The following is a 19,291-nucleotide window of genomic DNA, read 5'->3' as shown; positions in this document are numbered from 1 at the left end:
AACAGGGGTAAAACCTAGAAGAATCCTACAAGTTTTGCAAATGAACACCAGGATAACAGTTATTCAAAGCCCTGGCACTGACGGAGATCTAGAGAAAAACCATTATCCCAGAAGTCATAGGGATTCTGCTTCTCAGTGGTGAACATGATACCGTGGCCACATGCTTTGTGGCAGACAGACATCACGCAGTCTATTGTACACACAAACCTAGGACCTCTGAAAAATGAAAAACATTTTTGTGGCTTGTCATTTTTAAATCAACACACATGGGGCATTTATGGGGTACGATGTGGTAATTCAGTACATATAATCAATCTCATCAGGGTGATTAGCATGTCTCCTTAAATGTTTGTAATTTTTATTCTGAGAAGCTTCACAGTCTTAGTTCATTATAACATATGTAATAGACATTGTAGAGTATTGTTATTCAATTATGTTGTACCATGCTAGAAAGCATTACTCTCAATATAACTGCCCTTTGGGATCTATCACCTAACTTTTCTCTGTCCACATTCCTCCTCCGTTTCTTAATCTCCAGTAAACAATATTCTACAATCAACTGCTGCAAAAACCATTTTTTTTTTAGTTTCCACATATGAATAGGAACCACGTAGCCTTGCTTTTAAAACACTTAACATAATGTCCTCCAGCTCCATCCATGTTGTTTCAAATCCCAGAGACTTTCACGTTTTATGGACAAACACTATTCCACTGTGTGTATATGTCACATTTTGTGTATCTATTTATCACTACATATATCATTTCATTTTTAAAAATGCAAACTAAGGGCTGGAGAGATGTCTCAGTAGTTAATAGGACTTAATGTTCTTGCCTAGGATCTTGTTTTGGTTCCCAGTACCCACACGGCAGCTCACAATGGTCTATAGCTCCAGTTCCAGAGGTAGTCCTCCTCTGCCCTCTTCTTTGGGCTTGCGTATGGTTCACATAGGTACATGCAGGCAAAACATTCATAAAATAAAAATAAGCAAATCTTTTAAAAATGAAAACTTTAAAAAAATAAAAATGAAAACTTTTAATAATTCTTAGTAATTCACTTCATAGATTTGGTAATGTATGAAATTTGTGGAATTACTACCACTTGCTATTACCAACTAAGGAAGACGCTTCCATTTTTGCTAATCCAAATCTATTATCATGCAAACATATAGCAAAACATATAAAGTCAAAGAAAATTTAATTTTTCAGCAACTTGTTTGGTTTCCTTTTAAAAGAACATTTATGTTCAGATGAGACATACTTGCTAATCACCAGTCATCCAGAGAGATGTCATCTCTGGAAAAGGAGAGCATAAGGCGCTCATTACTCTTAAATGGTAAACAGTCCACATCACTGTCACTCTTGTTTATTCAAGTGCTAATTTTGAGAGTGCTGACAGGAGGGCAAATTGCTGCACCCGCATACTTGATAAGAAGTACAACTAGCAGCTACTAACAGACTCCCAAAGTTCACAAAACAAAAGCTGACAGAATTGAACTGAGAATAGACATTTAATAATGAAGACCTGCAATCTCCATATGCAGTAATAGGTGGGCATGGTTGCTCATGTCTCTAATCCCAACATCAAGGAGGCCGAGGAAGGGAGAGTGCCATGAGTTCGGGGTCAGCATGAACTCCTTAGTGAGCTTCAGGCCAGCTTTGGCTACAGAATAAAATCCTGCCTAAAATGATCCCACTTTTAGTAAAAGAGCCAAGAAATAGAAGATCTGAACAATGGAAACTAACTAGACCTTACACACACATATAGACTACTGAACAAGTCAAGAGTATACATCCTTCTCTAGTACCCAAGGAACATTGTCCGTGATGTAGAATATGAAACAAGTCTTAAGTGCATAAGGATTGAAGTCATGTATAATAAAACAAATTATTTAAAATTATGACTCAATAACAGAGGACAGTTTAGAAATTCACAAACTTGTGGAACTCCAATAACACATTCCAAAATAACAGATGAGTCAACAGAAATGTCACAAGACAAATTAGAAAGTTTTTTCAGAATAATGAGAAAAATCTCCAGCTTACTGAAATATATGGGATGCAATGAAATCAGAGCTTATAGAGAGTGCTTTCATGTAGATCTTTATGGTTGAAAGAGAAAATCTCACATCAATAACCAAATCAATGATAGCTCTGTATTTGGGTAATATGATTAATACTAAATTAATTTGTGAATGGAAACATCCTTGTGAAATGACAAAGAATATTAAGTTTAAAATCAATTTATATAGACTCTAAAGCAAAGCTGGATGGCTCATGCCTATAGTATCAACACTTGGGAGGCTGTGGGGCAGGAGATTATTGTGATCTCCAGGTCAGCTTGGACTAAAGAGTATAATCTTGCCTTAAAACCCAGAACAAAACCCAACTTAAAAAAAAAATCCCCCAAGAAACCACTCAAATAATATAACAGAATCTTGGAAATTAAAAGTAATTGCCCCAAATAATTTCCTTTCTTAGTATAATACATTGACCTATTTCCTCTTATTCCCTGCATGTAAATACGAGGGACACTATAGTGAAGTTGTTAACACTAGAGATTTGGGGGTCATAAAGGCATGGTCTCAGTTCCTTCTACCTTTGCAACTTGGCACTTACTGTCTCTATTTTGTTAAACCATAATAAGCAGAAAATAGCATACCCCGTTTGTGGTACCTTTGAAAGCCAGAAGGATTCTTCTAGAAAAAGTATATGTAAGCACAATGCCCAGGCTAGGCAATGACTCATACAATGATAGCAGGGGTTTTTAGCCTCTTTTCCTGACATACTATCATTTATAGCATTTCCACAGTTTTGCATCTTGCTTTTTCCACCATGCAGTTTATCGTAAGACTGATTGTTTTTATGTTGCTTTGTAGCCTGCAGGACTAAGATGATTTATTTTTCATAGCCTGACTTATCATGATTTCAGAAGCTATTCCCTCTGCAGAAGACAGAGGACTGATTTATTGATTTATATGGAACTATATGTAAACAGGAAAACAAAACCAAAAAGCTTCTCCTAATGTCTTCTCAGTGGTTTGCTGGGCTTTTTTTTTTTTGTTCTCAATTTTGATGTGTTCCCTGTTTTGGCCCAATTACATAGGTTTTATCTCTTTCTCTAAAGGAAATGATTGGAGATTTTTTTTTTAACTTTCAGTGAAGCTGCCTTTCTTTTTATTTGTAACCTCCTTTTTTTATTCTGCACTTGGTTGGGAGAAGGATAGTTTCTTCAATGTTTCTTAACTACATCAAGGTCTTAGGGTTTCATTCAGTTGTTTTGTTGTCTCATAAAACTTTTGTGCTAGGACATATTTACAACTTGCATAGAAACAGTTGGCTCAGGACCCAGTTCTGCATATTTGTATATGCTGAGATCTAACTTTTCCTGGACAGGAGGGCAGTCATGACTGGCATATGCTTTGCTTTCAATATTGTGGAAAGCTTTTCTCTATCAGTGCTTTAGGACCTAGGCTCTAGGATGGGTGTGTGTGTGTGTATGTGTGTGTGTGTGTTTTGTCCCTTGGAGAATATTTGTCATTGTCTAGACAAATTGGTGTACAGGGTGGGAAAGAAGACAAGGATATTGTTAAACATCCCATAATATCTAGAACAGCTTCCTACACAAAGAATTATCCAACCCCAAAAGTCAGTAGTGCTACCAAAGAATAAACCCAATTTTCTGCTTGAGAAATTAATGTCGCATCCAGCAAACTTTCTTTTCCAAGCAGTTTCTTCAGTGTACTTTAAGATGCTAAATAAAAAATAGGATAGGAATTAACATGTATAGTTTTCTTTTACCATAATTAACTTTGTGGAAATAATGCATTCAGATATAATTTTTTATCCCTTAGTAAATTAGATAGTTATAACATATATCTAATATATCTACCTGGGTTATACAATTATCTCAGTAGTTCTGCAAACTTTTAAAATCATTGTTACGTATTAGTAGCAAATATCAGTAACCAATAGCACCATTATAATTTCTTCATCACCGTGAGCAGTCCCATTTGTTATATGCTTGGGAATGGCTGATGCAGCATCCCGTGTTTCACATTTATATTTCACTTACCTCTTGTGTTAACCACAAGGGATGGCTTATTCATTTATACCCCAGTAAATGCTAAGAATGGTTATTCGCTTGCACTAGATTCACCCGGCTTGGAAGTCACTCCAGCATCTGCAATACCCAGTCTTTTGAATCACTGTCACCCACTGCATTCTTTAAAAAAAAAGTCCTTTTAGTCAACCATAGTCCTTTCGAATATTTTTCTGTGTCAGCTCTGAGTGAATCAAGCAAAGACTACAAGACTGCAGAAACTGTTCCCTCCCACCAAGGAGGGTACTGAGACACAACTCTCACGTGCTGGTTTATTTGTTTCTTTGCTTGAATGTTTACCCATTCAGTCAGTCAGTCAGCATCTAGTAACTGTAAAGGATCCCCCAGGTTCAGAGATGATCAGGTACAGGGGATCAGAGCACGTAGCCTGGCTCGTAATTTAATGTGTGAAATGTTGTATGAGAACACAATAGTTTGCTGTCCCTTAAAGGTCTTAGGAAAAGGAAATGGTTGATGCCTGTAAAATGTGAAAACATGGAAGAAAGGAGACTAAAGGGTAAATGAAGGAGAGGAAAGGAAGTGCAGGGAAGGAGAGGAGACAGTAGAACAAGGTTATGATTACAGGATATGGTGTGGGCTCTGGCCAGGGTCAACCCAGCTGCTGCTGAGAAAAGCCAGGCCTCTGCAGAGTCCGCCTTTGCTCCCACAATGAGCGAGGGCTTGTCAGGCGGGGCTGTGTTGTTCTCAAGTGTAGCTGTCTTCCAGCCATGAAGCCTTTTTCTCTCATTCCCCTTTCACGCTGTGTGCAGCCCACGCAGAAAACCAGGAAAGTGAATTCTGGGCTGTCTAATCAGACTTGGCTGCATCGTGACAACGCTGCTCGTTTCAACTCCCCACACATGCTGTGGTGTTTGAGAAGAAGGCATCACGAGGAACAAATCAAGACTTGCAGATTTACTTGTGCTCCCTTGCCAGTGTCCCCTGCCTGTGAACTCATTAATCTACACGCTCTGGTTTATATCTTTATGCAGATGGTGAGGTGGTAGCTGGTTTAATCCCAGGCAGGGATGGTCAATTGGCTTCCTACTGAGTGAATTTTCTATTAAGCAGTCGACAAATTAGAGTCTCTTTCATCCAGGCAGGTGGTACCACGGCAGCTCACAACAATTCTTGACTGCTGAAAAACAGCAGAAAGCAAGCATGCCCTATTGCCAGAAAGTCACTGGCAACCTTCTGTTAGAGGGCCAGTGATAACTTCCTTACACCGTGGAAGACCCACCCTGACATGATACAGCAGGGGCAGCTCAATTCTTGGCAAACCCCTAAGATCTAGCTCTTGCCCGACTCTCAAATAGTACAAAAGGTCCCTGGCCTTTAGTTCCAAAGACAATTCCTAAAAACTTGCTAAGCAGGTTTGCTAAATGTCACGTGTTCATACATCTATCTATTCAGAAACCATTTTCATTTCTTAATCACTTTCTACATGGACTAGGTAGAATTTACCCCGACTGGGTTAGCCTTTTTCCTTCAAAATGCATGTTAGCACCATGAACCGCACTTGATCAGGAAAAAATTAAAGTATGTGTGCACCCATTGTATCAGACACGACTACACTAGAAGTAAATGTGGAGAACTCTGAGTAGTTGGGTGTGGATGTGAAGAGGGACCTTTGTTCACAGGGGAAATGAAGAAACAACAAGGTTTCCAGTCTGACTCAGCAAGGAATATATGGGGTGATTAGAGCAGTCAGTTGTGATTGCACAAGATGGTGTGGACAGGCTTTCTGACACAGAATTTGTCACCTGAGAGAAGCCACTAGACACTACATGTTCTGGTACACACTTGTCCTCCATTTCCACTTAATGCTGTATTGGGATTCCATGACCACTCTGAGTCGTATGCAAATGTAAACGGTAAAACCCTAAGGACAGTGAGGTGCTTTAGATGGGGTGCCTAAGACAAGCAAACACAGTTTGTTCTTATTGCTGTTCCTGCACTCTGCCCCTTGCTTCTAAAGCTGGGAATTGTTTCGCTTTTAAATAAAATGTCCTCCAAAGAGTAGCTCAGCCTATTTCTGTAGAGATCAGGAAGAAAGTGTGCTGAACATGAAAAGGCACTAATTATCTGTGACTAATCTGAGCGCACCCAGAGGCTCCCAAGCATCCTGGAGGACCTGCTTTTTCTTTGACTCCTCCTTCTTTGCTTTGCCAGAGCCTCTGTTGTTGGTGAGATGATTTCCAGCCTGCAAGTGCCCTCCTTCTCCTGGAGGAGGCGCTGTAGCACCAGTTTTCAAAGCCTGCTTGGTGGCAGTTTTCCAAAGCCCTTTGCTCCAGACAGCATTGCCAGCTTTTCAACAGAGCACTTTCGTTTTTTATTGAAAACTTCAAGGAATTTTTCTCTTCTTCTCCCCATTTTCAACTAGTAAATGGTTTGTAAGTTTTGATTATTTTCCCCCTGAATGTGGTCAGTGTTAAGAACATTAGAGATTGAGCTAGTATTTCTCTGATGTCAAAGAAAAGTTGATGTGTTTCATAGACCACTTTCTGAGCATTTTTTTTTTTTTGGATAGGCTTGGTAGACAAAGGTACCTCACCCATTTCAGTAATCTTTCATGCAAAGACTATATAGAAGCCTAGTCCAGGGAATAAGATAAGAACCATATTACCCCTGGATAACCAGATAGACTTTGGTTGTTTTTTCTATTACATCCTGCCTTAACCTTAAGGGCACACTCAGATCCAATTAGTGCCTTACAGGATGGTTCCCCTTTCTCTCCCTCTGTCCGTTCATCCTTCCCTCTTTCCTTCTCCCTCTCCCTCCCCTCCCCTCCCCTCCCTCCCCTTCCCTCCCTCCTCTCTCAGTCCTCTCCCTCTCTCAGTCCTCTCCCTCTCTCAGTTCTCTCTCCTCTCTCTTTCTCTCTCCTCTCTCTCTGTCTCTCTCCCTCCCTCCATTACTTAATTTGACAATTGAGTAATGTCTCCATTGCAATAAGAGGGAAACAGGCAGGCCATCATGAACAAATACAGGTGCTAATGAAATAATATGGGAACCTACAGATTTTGTGAAATGGCTGCTTAAAGGGATATCATAAGCAGGAAATAAAGAAAAAGAGGAAAAAGGGGTTTGTTAGGGGTTTGTAAAAAATCTCTAAATGACATCTTTTAACTAGGATCTAGAAGTAGGAATAACATTTGCAAACCTTCAGACTTGATTTTGAGAATTCAAAAGTATTTCCATGTTAATTCTGTTCCAAGCCTCTCATCAGTGCTGGAAGATCAGTTAGACAGGAGTTGGATTTGCAATTCATGCCTAAATGACTTCCAACTTCACAGGGTGGAAGATTGTGGGATGTGTTGTCATTTCCCGTCAGAGAAAGATAATTTTAAGCCTGGTTATGAAGTACATCTATTTAAGTTCATATGCAATAGGGGTAATAATCTTTTTCTACCAATAATGTTGTATCACGACAGATGTATTTCAAAAGAAATCAATTTCTGCCCATATTTAGTGTTTTCTTGCATCCCAGGTCTTGTGCTGGTGAACAAATCCAGGATTTTATAAATGCCAGTGCTCTATCACTGAGCTGCATACCCTGATGCCTAGTCAAAAAATAATTATAATTATGGCAGTGAGATGGCTCAGTGGATAAAAACACTCACCACTAAGCCTGACAATTTGAGATCACTCCCCAGGACTTCCGTAGTAGAAGAGAACCAATTCCCTAAAGATGCCTTCTAACTGCTCCATATGAACTGTGATGAAAATAAGCAAAACAATGAAAAATCATACTTCAGTATTTATTCACATACAAGCACCAAAGCAACACACAGGCACATGAACACACACACACACACACACACACACACACACACACACACACTGACCTAACACAAAACATCCATAATTATGTAAATTAGGCTGAATGTCTTAATATCAGAAGTACTAGGTAGAAGACAATAGCTCTGAGAGTGGGAGAGTTTTACTTCAGAATGCCCTAAATCACCATTCTATAAGTGACCTCTTCTGGAAAGATTTCCATCATCACCAGTAGACAAGAAAGGTGTCTTAGATTCCCTGAAGCATCATATACAAAACTTGCCCCTTATTACCTGTCAGGAGGCAGAGAACCTGGAAGTCATTTTGTGCCAAATCCAATCCAATAATGAACCAATTATAGACATGCTTCCACTGCCAGGAGCATGCCACTCCACCATCCCAGCTGACTTTAGAGCCCCTGGTGGGCAGGAAGGGGGGCACATGAGTCCAACTTGCTGATAACACTCTCTATCAATGGGGTTTGCAAATGCACCCACATCACAGTGCTTCTAGAACTTCTGTAACACATCCTGTCCCTGCCAACATTTCATAGCTTAGTCCCCACTCAGTTTGCTCTCTTTTTCACTAGATGATCAAATTCTGAAATATCAAGAGGTAGTCACCAGTAATTCATCTCTTGGACTACAGGTCAACTTTGCACAATCTGCTGCAATTCTGCAGCCTTATTATTATGGTATGAACTAGGGCCATAGAGTCTGTAGCCCAGCCTCACTCCTGACAGCCTTACTGAACATGTAGGAGGTAAAATGCCAAGAAACTTGACTTAGGTGAAATACAAAGCTGTCTCCATTAAAAATCAAAACAGCTCTGTGAATTTTGGCAGACACTTTCCAACCTGCCGAGATCATTGCAGGTTTAGATTCTAGAATCCAATAGTGTAGTTATTTTTCCTGGCTGACTTTGCATGGATGGCCTGCCAATTCAAGAAGCAAGCCTTTTCCTATTTTAAATTGAGATCTTGAGGAGAATGGGGACCATGGCAGCACCAAGGACAGCATTCTTGGCAGGGGCCTTGGAGTATGAAGAAAACTCTTAGATGAGAATGATGATTTTCAATTAAAACTATTTTTAAGTTAGCATACAAAATCGTGGGTTTTGCTGTGACATTTTCATCCATATGCAATATTGTACTTAGTTCACATTTTCTCCTTACTCCGTTCCCACATATGTCCTCTCTGCACAAATATGCCTTCCTTTCTTTTCCCAAACAGTGTCTCAAAATTTTATGTTAAAATTATCTGGAAGGATTGCTGAATCTTAGACTTCTGGGCTAAACCTCAGTGTTCAGAATGGGTCCACGAATGTACATTTGTGACAAGTGTCCATGGTGATCATTGTTGCTACTGGTAGTGGGTTGGGGATTACACTTGGAGAGTCACTGACATACCATGTGCCTATTCATCTACCCACCTACGTTTATAGCCAATATTCAAATGTGTAGTAAGAAGCTTTGTCAGAGTTTCTCACTGAAATTCAGATAAATTAAAAATCAGTAAAACAGTTAATCACAAATTCTTGTTATATTATTTCCAATGATCAGTCTCTATTCTAAGTACACATGAGACTCAAATTTAAAAAATGCACGTAAGGATGATGTAATTGTATAAGTGAGAAAACAAGGGGACAGAGCACATACATGCTTTGTCTCAATGTGGCACAGGTAGACAGTGCAGAAGCCAGGATTCTGGGCAACACTTGATCATATCCTACGCAGGTTTTCCAGGTGGCAGATAGGACAGCTTCTAAGGAGTTTAATAGTCTTTGTATATCACAAGAGACAATCCTCATGTAAACAATGAGGACTTCTGCCAATGTTATAGATTTACCTACTCACCACTTAGACTCATAGATACACTCTTAATTTCTATAAATGTTTATTAAGTGCTCCACAGTGCTAGGTCAGAGGTTGGCAAATCACAGCTCAGTATGACAGTGCCTCTTCTTTCTAAAATTCTGATGAGGGGTCTATATTTATATACATTTGTAAGAATAATACAGAAAAATTTCTGGATAAAATAATTGAGATGATGAGAAATGATATTTTGCCACTTCTATGAAAATATACCTTCAATATATGGGGTGTTTGTGTGGGTATGTTCAAATACTTCTGGAGGCCAGAGGTCAGCACTGGATGCCTTCCTTGATTACTTTCTACCTTGATCCTTTGAAACAGGTTTTTCATTCAACCTAGAGCTCATTCATGAAGGCTCGACTGGCTGGATATTGAGCTAAAAGGATCTACCCATCTCTGTTCCCTCTTGCTCTCCATGCCTGGGTTACAGCTATGCCAGTCTTTTATGTGGGTGTTGGGTATCTCAGGCCCTCATGTTTGTGTAACAGACACTAAGTCAATCCTATATGAAAATATTTCTAATGAAGGCTTTGGCAAGTTCTAGGCATGCAATAATACAAAGAAGCTGGATTTGATAATCTTCATTTAAACATGCTTTTATGGATGTCAAAGTAGTGGAAGTAAAACTGAAAGGAGGCTCTAAATTTGGACACTTTTCATGTCCAAGAGCAGACAGAACCAAAGGATCACAGCTACTTGGATAAGTGATAGACAGCTTTATAGCATATTTTAAAATATTATGACATAAGAACTGAAGTTGATTTCTGAACAATTGAGTTGTCCAGGCTTGGGCTCTGGACAAGAATCACTTTTTTATTGGATATTTTATTTATTTACATTACAGGTATCATCCCCTTTCCCCATTTCCCCTCCCTAGAACCCTCTATCCTATACCCCCTCTTCCTTTATGCTTTTATACCATTTTGATTACATGCATGTATTAAGGTCAGTTCTAGGTTGAGGAACTAGCTTATACAATAGATGCAAATCATCAAGGAACAAGCAACACAATAAACACAAATAGTCAAAGAAAAAGCAAGGCATTAAACCCAATTACATGAACACTCCCATGATCACTGTTTCTAAAGGCTTATCAGGATGACCAAAGTATTTGAGCCTACTTCCCTGTCCTAGCCCAAGGTCATTTTCATGTATGAAGCCCACTTCCTTGTTCTAGCCTAAAATTTAGATTCCTATCTGAAATTACTTCTTTGTTCTAGCCTAATATTTAGATTCCTGCCTGAGGTTACTTCTTTGTTGTAGCCTAAGATTTAGATTCCTACCTGAAATTACTTCTTTGTTCTAGCTTAATGTCAGATTCCTGCCTGAAGCCTACTTCCTTGTCCTTGGCCAATGTCATATTCCTGCCAAGCAGCTCATTTCCTTGTCCTCGGCCCATGTCAGCTTCTTGCCAAGCAGCCCCAAAGGCTCTCCACCTCTCCTCCTATTTTATTTCATTAACAAGACTGAGCCTGTCTTAGGTCATTCTGACAAGAATGCCTTCCTTACTCATCATGGAATATGCATTATCAAACGCAATGTCTTAGGTTGGTAAGGCTCTGGTCAGAATCTTATCCATCCTTGGCTTGCCAGGCTATTAAATTAATGACTCTGTCTGGGGGTCCATTATCAGTTTCAAGTCATGTACTTTGGCTGCCAGACTGTTGATGTAGTTAGAAACAAGCTTTAACACAATGGGCAGGAATGAAAGTATTCCCAGGATGAGAAGGGCTGGCCTGATCAAGCTATATATGCCATCCTGAGGTTTGATCAAAATGGAAATATTGACCTCAGGCCATGGATATTTTTATTGGCATTATCTGCAGCATCAAAGCTCAACAGAGCAGTATTATTTAAATTCATAATCTCACTATGTAAAGTTAACACACCCAGAGAGATGTTAGAGTTATGCCAAATATCCTACAGGTGTCTTTAAACTTTTTTCTAATTATAATGACAATCATTGTGAATTTCAAAAGTAACACTACACCAATGATATTTGTCATGACACTTGGGATGGCTCCTAACTCTTGAACCCTGAACCTCCTTCAGATAATTTGAATAGGTTCTAGAGCATCATCTGTTGTTCCAGATACCTTTATAAATCCTTTAGTATACTCAATACATTAGTAACTTTTTTACTAGATGGTTAACAAAAATAGTTGTCTTACCTCCTTGTGTCAATGCTATTGCAGAAGCAGTGATGCTAGCAATTAATGAAATTAAAGCTGTTATACCAGCAATAATCAAGCCCGCTACCCTCTTGCTTCTGCTTAAAGCCTAACTCACTTCTTTCAGCATTTGCAAGCTTTTTTCACCAAATCAAGGTTTTCTAATACTCAGCGCAGTAAGACAAAAGCTGATCCCTGTAACAGACATGCCAGGTTTCAACACACTAACACAACTGGAAATTATACAGTCAATGCAACTTACAATAAATACTGTAGAAGAGACAAAAGGGGGGGGGGGCTGAGGGAAATGATTCCAGCCTAGTGCGGTTAAGATATAAGCTGGAATAAAGTCTTGACAAAACCACATGGTCCAGTCTCAGGGTGATACTCACATTGCTGGGTAGGTGTTGATGACTATTATCAGTAGGTTTTAGTGTCTTCCCTGGGGACCTCACCTATTGGGTTGGTTTTCTACCATGGCAACTGGCTTGCCACAGAGCAAGTGATCCAAGCAAACAAATTCTTTTGTAATCTAGTGCTGCAAGTCACACTCTGTCACTTTTGTTATGCACTATTGGGGGCTATTTCAGAATTTTTTTTTTGAGAGGACAAAGTTCCAAAGAAGGAAGCCCTAAGCCATATAGATATTTGCTATAACACACACACACACACACACACACACACACACACACACACACACACACACACAAAATTGCTGTACTTTCATCTCTAAAATTCCTTTACCTTCATTATCAACTTTACCCAGGACTATTTGTCCTCCATTTCCTTCTTCTCCCTCCTTCTCCTTCCTCCCCTTCCCTCTTCCTCTTCTGTCGGGGGCCAGGATAATATGCCCTGGAGCTAAAAACACTTGGCTTGGGCAGCCTGCCCTTTGCCACCGTGAGAACAACAGTAACTTCCCTGTTCTCAACATGTTTGCGCAGGATTTGCGGCTTACCACGGAGAGTTCAGCTTGTCCCCTTACCCAACCCCTTACTCAAGCCCCTTACCCAATTGTCCCCTTACCCAAATGTTCCTTTACCCAATTTTAGTTTTCCATTCCCCCTGCCCAACCTTAGTCCCCACCCAACCACAAGTTCCTTAACCCAGTTCCCTAAACCCTTGCCACATGTCCCAAGAGGCCACCCCCTCCTCCCACTCCCTACAGTATATCTTGTAGCAGCTTCCGCAATAAAGTGAGACCTTGACAAGATTCAGCTGGCTCTGTGCCTTCTTTCTCCTTGCTTGGTCTCGCGCCTCTTTCTCCCCTGTTTCTTCCCATTAGGCTCGTCTTCTCCGAGGGACCCTGCGACAAAAGCTGCCCCGCGGGACGGGGCACTCTTCCCTTTTCTCCTCTTTTCTATCTCCCTTCTCCTTCTTCCTTCTCTTCTTCCTTCTGCCCTCTTCCCTTTCCCCCATCCCTTCCTTTCCTCTTCCCCTCCCCTCCCCTCTCTTTTCATCCTCTCTTTCTTTCTTCTTCCTCCTCCTCTTCTTCCCTCCTCCTTTCCTTTCCCCTTCTTACTCCTCCTTTTTCAATAGGGTACTACTTTATAGTCCTGAGTTTAACTTGACACGCAGACCAGGATGGCCTCAAACTGAATATCCCCCTGCCTCCAAAGTCTCAATATTAGAGGCATGTGCCACTATGTCTAGTTTACTATTTTGTATATGTATTAGAAACATTAAATTCTCTTTATCTTTTGAAGATAGGAAAGATTCTTTTAAAGCATGAAAGTATTTTTTCTAATGCTCCTAGCAGATGAAACCACTATAAACTGTATCTAAACAAAGAGTAGCAGAGATATGATTTCTTTGTGTCTTTGAGTTTTAGGGAGCAGGTAGTGGTGGTGGTGGGGGGCTGCAAAATGAACTAAAAATTTTACATGTGAGATAGATTTAAAATTTTCTTCACTTTCTTTAACTTCTTCCATTTGCAGTTATTTTCTTGCCCTCTCTTTTGAATTCTGAGGCCAAAAATTAGAAAAACCAGCAAAACCAGTAAAATAAAAATGATGGTCCAGCCCTAAGAACTCTCTGCAAGAAGCAGAACAGTTTTTTTTAAAAAAGCCTTATTTCTGAACATGCATAAACACATTCACAACCACATGTATACAGGCTTTAAGCACAAAACTGAAAACTGTAGTAAATATCAGTTCACTCCAATATCCTATTTGATATAGTTATCTTCTAAGAAAGGAAGTAAGAAAGAAACCCCTTGTATATTCTTCATGCTTTTTAAGTCAGTTCAAAAATGACAAGGCCTGTCATCCTTGATCAACTTATCTAGTCAGGAGACATGACACCTTTCTCATTGCCTGACCTATTTTGTCTAATGGGGCTGGCTCCTTTGCCCTCTGACAAGCTACCTTTTCTCTCAAGTTCCATTTATAGCAGAGTTTTATTAATGTTTAAATTGTTAGGAATGGATCTGTCTCCCTCACAAGGCCCATTTTCCCTGTTCAAAATTAAGCCATGAGATCTAAGAGTCTGTCCATTTCTACATTATTTAAAGTAAAATCTCTCCTGGCCCTTTGAAGTGATAGATAAGTGCTCAGTATTAATTCTAACTGCATGCCCCAGAATCTTGTCAGTTAGGAGCTGTCTTATATTTACTACTCCAAGTAATGTTTCCATGACCCATGAGAATTTTCCTCAACTTTCCACGGAATAAGGAGTTTTGGAATTGAAATGTCTTTTTTTCCCCTGAAATTCAGCTTTCTACTGAGTTCTTAAGTCCTTTTTTCCCCTATAGTTTAGTTTTAGCCCACTCACTTTTTAAAAATGTGATTTTATTTATTACTACTATTATTATTGTTGCTGCTGTTGTTGTTACTGTTGTTGTTGTATGTGTGTGCTAGTGTGTGAGAATGCATATGTATGTAGTACACACATTCCATAGCATCCATGTGGAGGTCAAAGGACAGGAGGCTATGCTCCCCTTCCTCCATGTGTGTTCTGGGGATTGAACTCAGGTCAACAGGTTTGCATGACAGCTGAGCCATTTTGACGGCTGTCAAGCCCTCTGCTAACTCCCTTCATTTCTCCTCTCAGTACATTTAGTTCTCTCTCAATCATCAACACCAAGACCTTGAAGCTAAGATGACACAGACTGGAAATATTGCTTGGAAGACAGAGGAGGAAGAATGTGTTGATTTATAAGCTTTGTGTGGATCTTTGAGAATAATAGCATAGTTCACACTATGTGGGGGGCAGTCCGAAAAATGCCTTAATGTGTTATCCTCAAAACCATCAAACGAGCTTGACACTGTTATTTTTCTATCAACCAATCAAAAAAAATGGGGCCCACACAGTTAGATAACTTGTCCAGGGTGTACAGGTAGAAAGCGGGGGAGCTGGGATGTGAAGGCTGGGTTTGGTTTCTACAACAGGGACCCAGAAAACATGACCAAATCTCTAGTCAGTATTTCAGGCAGGTTGGGCTAAGGGTGTTAATGCAGTTTCTCTGATGTGTTGATTCCAAGCATTCATCAAAGCTTTATTTCACAGCGGCTTAAAGAGGCTACAGAAATCCTGTTCAAATCTAGGAATAAGAAAATAAAAAGTGAGGCTAGCAAACATGTGAGCCCGGGTACAAGTGATCATTAAACTCTGTTACAAGGCAAATTTAGCAAAGCAGGTAAATCTAATTTTCCAGAAGGGACTCTTAATCTCATTAAGTTTATCAGAAAATCTCTCAGGTTTTATTGGCAGTGCTTCCCAGAAGAAACCTTTTATTACACCAGAGACCAAATGCTTTGTTCTGGCTCAAGTTTGGAAGCATTTTCTTTCACCAGAAACAGCTCTCTGTAGACTGGGGTTTATCTTTCCCTTCTGTATTGTTGACTTTAGAGGCCAGACTCTACTGTGGGGATTACACAAGGATGCTCACTTATGCCATTGACACCCCTTCCTCTTGGTCTTCATATATTATCACATGTCTGTGGTGAGCTGGCAAACCCTGGTTAGAATCACCTCTCTTAGGCCCTTTGTTTCCCAGGTATGGTCCCTGGAACAACAGCACCGCCTTGGAAGGTAGGGAACATATACAATTTCAAGCTCCATCCCCAGAGCTTAGATAGTCAGAATCTGCAGTTTAATAAGATCTCTAGGGCATCTAGACACTGAAGTGTGAAGAGACCTTCTAGTCCTGTGGTTGTCAACCTTGGCTTCACATTAGAGAACCTAGGAAACTGTAAAAACTGATTGAACCCCCAGAGAGTCTGGTGTAATTGCTCAGGAGCAACCTGGGCTTTGGGATTACAAACAAATCTCCAGGTGATTCAAGTAAACAGCCAATCCTGAGATTCTATTTTAAGTTTAAAAAATGCCTACGCCATAGGAATGATTTACAATAGCCTATAAATGGGCCCTTTAAGATCTGCTATTTTTTCTTTCTGCAAACATCATTTTCTGACCCTTTAACTCTTAAGATTATGTAGTTAAAATATTTTGGTGAAGCTAGGCATGGTATCACATGCCTTAATCCCAGCAGCCAGGAGGCAGAAACAGATAGATCTCTGTGAGTTCAAGGCTTTGAGTCGAGGCTAGTCTGGTCTAGGTAGAGTTCCAGGAAAGCCAGAGCTGAGTGGAGAGACCCTGTCTAAAGAAATATTTTTGTGATATCTTCAAAGGTTAGGATTAGGTCATAATTAGCTTTTAAAATAGTTGAATAATTGGGAGTGGGTGGAGGATTAAGGCATTTACTTATGTTTCTTAGCCATCCAAATCATCTTTCTAGTCCTTGATAATTAATATTTGAACTTAAAAAACACCAACATTCAACAGACAACCCTATCAAGAGAAGGGGCTTAGGGACTGGAGTTCAGTTGGTAGAGTGCTTGCATTGAGCCATAAGATCACCACAACCTTACAGCTGACATTTACTGGAGTGGTTGGTTGGGAGCATCCACAGTTCAAGGCTATTCTCAGCTACATGATGAGAATGAGTTCAAGCTTGTCTGGGATGTATGAGAAGTGTCTGGAAAAAAGGGATTGTTTCCCCCCATGAAATGTATAGTTATATAAAGATCTACAAGTTGGGAATCAAATCACTGACATCTTAATCAATGGTTAAAGGGAATGTACTCGCAATATTACTTGTATTATTTTTCCATTTATTGTTCATCATATCAGTATTTCTTATATTTTGTCCAGTAGCTGTGCCAGTTTGCCTAATAGAAGTATTATTGGACATGTGGTTTCTTAATGTTTTTCAAAGGCCTGAAAGGGTTACTATTTTAGCAGAAAATTTAAATCTAGCCACTGTAATTTGGGGATTACATATAAATTAAGAAAAATACTCATCAGGGGGGATGAGGGTGTAACACTTGTCAAAGAAGATAGGGGTATAAATTAATGGTAGACCATTTCTTATTCTGTCTGTGGCCCTGGATTCAAATTCTAGCCTCAAGAAAAAAAGAAGTGTAATGAGAACAAACAAGAGAACCCCTATCAAACTATACATCTGGTATTCATTTATTTGTACAGTTTTAAAAACTCTGCTAAACTCTGAGAAGATGAAAAACATATTTATTCAATATTGGTATTCTTTTGAACAAGTACAATAACATTTAGGTCAAAGTTTTAAAAAGATTTTTTAAATTTACGTGTGTGTGAGGGCATGCGTATGTGGTGGGGTGGGGAGGGGTGTACACACGTGCATTCAGAAGTCAGAAGAGAGCTTTGGATCTCCTGGAACTGACATTAATAGGCAGTTGAGAGCTCCCTGACATGGGTACTGGAAACCTAACCAGGTCCTCAGAATTGAACCTGGGTCCTTGGTAGGGAAGCAAGTACTCTTAAGTATTAAGTCAACTTTCCAGTCATATAAGTCAAATATTTGATACACTACAGATCTTTTTTTCCAAGCCTGACTGTAACCAGCTTTATTAAAGATATTTTTCATGGACAATCATGGTGTTTCAGGCAGGACATGGGCAGATAATCAACAATATACAATAACTTCCAAATTCCCTTCTTGTATAGACTACCGAAATCAGAAAGCTATTATAAAACCCAATGAAGTATTCATTCAATGCTTTGAAAATGGGGAAGTAGCTTAGAGTGAGGGTTGACATTTCACATTAAGGATGTTGTTTAACAACTTTTCACATGTGGACCCTTGTCCAGTCTGTGGGGCGGTGAACCGGGATCAGAGGACCTGGAAGAGAGAACTGGGGGAACAAGGGCACTCAAAGAATGGACAGCAAGACTGACTTTCAGGAAATGAACATGGCAGAATTATCATTCTGAAGATTCACAATCTTTAATAAAAGGAGCTAGCACTCTTCCAAGGACACTCAATGACGTCACTGCAAAGTCCACATAGACTGAAAAACAATTTTGGGAGTAAGGTTCCAACAAGTCTCTGGTTTTAAGGGAATTAAGTCTGTATTGATGACACAAGAGGAAGAGGATATAAAATTAATTTAGAGTTTTCACAGACCACAAGGCATTTTGTGCTTTAGTGGCCATCTATGTCAAGACCAGGATATCTCTCCTGGAAGCCAACTGGAGCCTTCCAAAATTATTACTCCAGCTTGGGAGATATTTTGTTAGTGACACATGATCCTTCCCCCCAACAATGAAGTGTTCTGTGTGCTAACAATATAGCTTAAAAAAAAAAAAAGTAAAACAAAATTCTGCATTTTTATAAAACTTGATAAAAAATAGTATTTCAAACTGTACTGTCACCAAAAGTATACAGTTATCAAAAATGCACATGGGTCTCTTAGCATCTCCGGCACCTTCAGCTTTCTGTGCCTGGTCTGTTTTGGTATCTCCATTTTCTGCAGGATTATTCACATCCTTGCCAGCATCAGCTTTCGACTTCTTCCCCTTGGATACCCCCCCTCCCTTCTTTGCAGGGGCCTTTCTAGGCTTGGGCTCTGGCTTTGGAGGAACAGGTTTAGCAGACAACCTTGCAGATCTTCTCTGTGGCTCATCCTTCACCTTGGCTTTGTCTCCTTTAGCATCCCCTTCAGCATTTCTTCTGGGCATGGCAGCCTCAGGGGACATCAGCTCTGAACACAGGTATACAGCATTGTCCTGGTGGTCTGTTCGGGGCTTGTCTTCACTGCTTCTTCATACACTACAGATCTATTTCTTTGTATCTGTTATCTACACATACATATGTATTTCTTTGTATCCTGTTATTCCACTGCTGTACTGATGAATGTACATCAAGCTGTACAGCCTGTGCAGATTACTTATTCTCATTTTAGGAAAGTCTAAAAAATAATTTAGCATAGGTGAAAGAGCTTTCAGCCTTTAGCTAGTTACAATTCTCTCAATGCTGAGAGTTTGAACTGTTCATCATGATCATTGTTACTATAGGAGAGTCAATCAGCTTTAAGATGGTCTCTAGGACAA

At 39.8% G+C, this 19,291-nt stretch overlaps 1 pseudogene; it reads right to left on the bottom strand.

Annotated features, from left to right (window-relative positions):
* Positions 1 to 7,741: 7,741 nt before the first annotated feature.
* LOC114625405 lies at positions 7,742 to 18,919 on the bottom strand (annotated as a pseudogene).
* Positions 18,920 to 19,291: the final 372 nt, after the last annotated feature.

This window comes from Grammomys surdaster, unplaced genomic scaffold (genome assembly GCF_004785775.1).
Source record: "Grammomys surdaster isolate TR1022 unplaced genomic scaffold, NIH_TR_1.0 217, whole genome shotgun sequence".
Taxonomy (NCBI): domain Eukaryota; kingdom Metazoa; phylum Chordata; class Mammalia; order Rodentia; family Muridae; genus Grammomys; species Grammomys surdaster.
Note: the sequence above shows the minus strand (reverse complement) of the source record. Positions and strands in the feature narration are given on the sequence as shown.